Here is a 5,023-nt window from a genome sequence, read left to right as displayed (position 1 = left end):
CAAAACATAAAGAAACTCAAAATGATTAAAAGAAAAACCTAAAATGGTTTCCCCCCTTGCAATTCGGAAACCCATTTAGGGAGTTATCTATCTACCTCTTCCAAATCTGAAAACCCAAAATCCCTCTAAATTCCCCAATTCCCTCTCCCATTCCTACTTTACCCAATTTCCTCTCCCTAAAATTCCTCCTCAATTTTGCTGCTTATCTTCTATTGCAAATTCACCTCTTTCCTCATTCCCCCTTTGGTTTATTTGTTTATTTAGATACATAGCAAAATCATTAGAAATATAGCCTCACCTACTCCGGCCAAATTGTCTCACAGAAAGAGAACCACTCCCGTCGCTGGCGAAATCTCTTCTTTCCGTCTCATTCTCTGGAAAATAGAACATTGAGTTCCTTATCATTTTTTTTCTGTAGATTTTGTGCTCTGTGCTCTCACGTGACCCATTTTCTATGTTTTGATGGTATGCTTTGTTGCATTGGTGTATGTTTCTGAATCGGTTCGCCGACGTGGTTTTACACATTTGAACCATTTCTCTTCCATCTTCCTCACCTGTTGAGGTATGTTTTTCTTTTTTCAAGATATTTTCATCAGTTTCTGATTTTTGTTTGGTTGTATATATATATCATTTGGATGTATTTTCAATTTCCAATCCCAGAGAAATAGGAGCAATAGAAGCTCCTCCTTTGCTTGATGAAATTCAATGATGGATGTATTGCTCTCTTTGATGAGTTTTCTCTTTTGCTCTTGGTATAAGTATCCATTTGGACATAGATTGTCCTTCTATTCCTATCTGCTGCCAAGTACTACTGTTGCGATAGCTAACGATTTATTTCTAATATAATAAAAATCCTTGCTAATGTGTTATGTGAGTTTATTTGAGGAGATAAATTGCAAGCATATATTTTTTTACTGGTTAGTTGTAGCAATATTATCAATTTAATCTAATTCGTGCAAGACAGTTTAAATAAATTATATTGCCTTATACCAATATAAGAAAAGTTACTTTTCTTGAACCAATTTATGTATAGTTATATGCATAATCTCTATGATGAGTTCTCTGGTGGCCCTCCTCCCTATTGGTTTGCTTACTGTAATCTATCTTTCCTTCTCTGCGTACTCGGTTTATCTATTTTCTTAAAATGAAAATACGAACAAATCTGGATTAACTTTCTTATATGATTATTATGTTAGATTTTGTTTAGTCCAATATGAGTTCTCTTTGATATTATCGTTTAGATTTGCACTGCAATTTGCAATTATTCATGTTTATAATTTAGGGACAAGTATTATCACATTTGTTCTAGGGTTACATATTGAGATAATTAGTGTACACATAAATATTGTTGTTCTGTATGCAGGTGATGAATGTTTACAATAAGTAGTATATGCCTTTAAAAGATTAGTGATCTAGGTGCTTAATTGCTGGCAGAAAAAGAGAATTGGGGTATTAAAGTACATGTTTATTTGCTTTAAGAATCGTTGTTGGTTGTTCAAGAATTTTCATCTTTTTGAAAACTAAAAAAGAAAAGGCCTTCGGACTGATTTTTTCTTCTATATCATGCAGGATACTCCATGGAATCTACTCAACCATCATTTTTTGGGACTGGATATTTTCTTTGGCAGATAGATTTATCCCTTGTTAGGTGTGTTTTCTATTCTTCATTTTTTCTTGAGTTTAGAACATCCAGATTTTGATTCTTTGATCTGCTTCTTATATTATGTTGTCCCCTGTAAGAAATTATCATTGGAAGGTTAATAAAGAAATGCTTTAAACTAGAAGATTAATTGCAGCCCAATAGCCTGATTTTCCTGCTCGTTTCTATCATCACTTTGGAGGAGTCCGAGAATGGGCTGAAGCGATGAGAGATGTTTGAAGAAGAAAACTTGTAGAACTTGGAACAACTTCATGTATTAATGTATGACTATGAAATAAAGAAAAAATTGAAATCTTTAAATGATATGAAACCATGTTAGATTCGATAGGATGTCGGGACTATTATAAGGAGCTTATTCTTTAAGTTTGAGACAAAATCCTGGGGCTGCATAATATATGTATTAACTATAGCAATACTACTATCTTCTACCTTCACTATATTGGCACAGAGGAAATTATATCTTTAGATTATACAACTTCATTGTTATGAGGGCTCTATCTACTCAGTTGAATTACCCCCAGCTACTTCTATCTTGAAGCTCCAGATTATTGTTCTAGTTATCGAGTTCTACCACCATTTATTCTGTACATTTAAGCACTTTTACCTGTTATTTTGTGTAAACCACAAAATATTATGTTCAGTGCATAAACTAAAAAAAGTTTTTGCTGCTTCTGACCATTCATTTTAGTGTGTTATATAGTGTTCCTACAAGATAATTGTGACTCAATTATGTGTAAAACGATATTTAGTTTCTTTTTGACAATAAAATGTTGGCTTGTAATATAGTGTTGCGTGTTTATGTGAAATTTAGGTTTCTAATTAGGCCTATGAAGCACTCGATAAAATGCCGAGAGAAATCAGGGTTTATAATTTGTTATAATTTTGAGAGTGCAAGCCTATTTATGATATTGTGCATGCAGAAGCGTCTGTCTAAGTTATACTAGTCTATTTTCGCTGAAGTATTCTAATACCCAAAAGTGACTTCTGGATGTGCTATATATAGCAAAACTGCTTTATTTTTGGATTACACAAAATGTTCAAAGGTGATAAATTAGTTTCTTTCATTTCATATTTGTCTCCCTAAAAAATAATTTAGAGTTGCTGATTTACAAATTAGTTTGTAGTTTCTGAACCCTTTTACCTGTTTTTCTTGCCAAATACTTTGAGCTTTTAGGCAATGTAAGAGAAATATGTATTAGTGTAAAGATTGTGTATCCTTTTCGAATTTGCTCTCTACTTTAAAGGCAGACCTTTTCAGTTATGTTCTCTGTACTTTAAGTTGTCTTGACTAGTGGGTGTAAGCAACTTTATGTGGTCATTCTTTTTTACGATTAGTGTTATTATGGGAATTGTCAAAGTAATCCTGTATTTTTTCCTTAATAACAGGGACACGTACTTGCACAATCACAAATGGAGTCGAACAAAGAGGAGCTTGAAGGCCCTTAATATTTTATTTTTATTTTTCATATATGTGCACAATGATAATGAATAATGAAGTATTCTACTGTATATTTAATTGCCTTTTAGTAATGAAAGTATTTATAATATTCCGCTTGAAAATATTTTTGGTGTTTGTTGAATGATATTGGATGCTTTTAATATTGGTAAACGATTCACATGAATATACTTGTGTACTAACTTAAAAAGAAAATAAGGTTGCCACTGGAAGACTATTAAGATTTAAAACATAGACAATTGCAGCGACAAAGAGTTGCTTCCGAATTTAATAATTGTTTTAACGGCGACTTTGTCGCAACTATAGCTTATATTTTAGTGGTGACCAACACAAAAAACTACTTTTTGGGACATTTTCTGTAGCGTGTTTATTTACTTTTTGTGGCAAGTTTAGTCACCACAAAACATTTAGCTACGGTTGTACTTGCAGCAAGCAAAAGGTTGCCACAAAAGAACACATTTGTGGCGACCTTATATAGTCGTCACCACAAAACATTTAGCTACGGTTGTACTTGCAGCAAGCAAAAGGTTGCCACAAAAGAACACATTTGTGGCGACCTTGGAACATTTGAGACATCAAAGACTTTAGCAGTTTTTCACGGGCCTGAATGAAAGTTACAACAATATAAGAAGTTAAGAGACTAGTGATAACTGTGAATGAAGCATATGCTATAGTAACACAGGAAGAGTGTCAAAGAACACTGGCTGTAGTAGACACTAATAGATATCCATTGGCTATGCTCGCAGGAAGTGGCCAAGGCTTTAAACCTAAGAAAATTGGACTAATTTGTGAACATTGTGGTTACAAGGGCCATTTAAAGAAAAATTACTATAAAATTGTTGGTTATCCGGCAGATTTTTAAAGCAAGAAGAAACCTTAGCTTGGAGCAAACAAACCCTATGTTAATGCTGCAAGAACCGAAGAAATAGGAGGAACAAATACTCAGCCACAAGGCCATTTCCTCACTGAAGAACAGTACAAGCAGCTTTGTAAGACTTCTGAACAAGCAAGGGGGAGGAGAATGCTCTACTAATATGGCAGTATTATGTCCTTACTGTCCAATGTTCCTTTAACTAGCTGGATAGTATACTTAGGAGCAACTCACCATATTACTCATGATGAGCATATACGAATAATGCTAAGCAAGTTGAAGGACAAAGAGATAAAGGAGTTCAGTTGCCAACTGGAAACAAAGCAGAAATAATAATGCATACTGGGAATGTCATTATTTTAGGGGACACATGCATAAAAGATGTAATGCATGTACCAGACTTCAAAGTTTAATTTACTATCAGTGTCAAAACTTACTAGAGACCTCAGACTTTACAGTAGCAAGGTCTTGGGGATTGGTAGAGAGTCTGATGGTCTATACATACTAAGGGAGTATGCACAAGCAGCAGCAGTAGGTGCAGTAATGAAGGAAGAACAAACACAACTTTAGCATTACAAACTAGGAGATGCATCCTAGAGTTCTATATTACATATAATATCTCTGCAAGACAAAATAAGTACATGGAAGTCTTGAAGTTGTAGCATTTGTCCTCTAGCTAAACAAAGTAGATTAAAGTTTCCTAATAGTGTAAGCAAATCTAAGGTAGCATTTCAACTTGGTCACTTGGATGTGTGGGGACCCTACAAAGCACCTACCTATGACAGTGTAACGACCCGGTCGGTCGTTTCGAAAGTTATAGCTTCGTTCTCCCATTTCCTACTTCTTTTTATGTTCTTCAGCTATATTATGACGTACCAGGTTAGTTGGTTCGAGTCCGGAGTGGTTTCGGAGTGAATTGAGACACATAGTCTCTTTATTAGAAGCTTAGATTGAAAAAGTCAACCGGATGTTGACTTATGTGTAAATGATCTCGGATTTGAATTTTGATGGTTCTGTTAGCTCCGTTAGGTGATTT

At 34.4% G+C, this 5,023-nt stretch overlaps 1 long non-coding RNA gene across 1 annotated transcript; it reads left to right on the top strand.

The window, feature by feature from the left end:
- LOC107806125 (uncharacterized) lies at nucleotides 1–3,222 on the top strand. Its single transcript, XR_001652592.2, has 3 exons — nucleotides 1–562; nucleotides 1,570–1,648; nucleotides 3,047–3,222. It is a non-coding gene; the product is annotated as an uncharacterized LOC107806125 (long non-coding RNA).
- The last annotated feature ends 1,801 nt before the right edge of the window (nucleotides 3,223–5,023 follow it).

This window comes from Nicotiana tabacum, chromosome 4, assembly GCF_000715075.1.
Source record: "Nicotiana tabacum cultivar K326 chromosome 4, ASM71507v2, whole genome shotgun sequence".
In the NCBI taxonomy this organism is placed as follows: Eukaryota; Viridiplantae; Streptophyta; class Magnoliopsida; order Solanales; family Solanaceae; genus Nicotiana; species Nicotiana tabacum.
The sequence above is the reverse complement of the archived record's forward strand: the minus strand, read 5'-3'. Positions and strand labels throughout refer to the sequence as shown.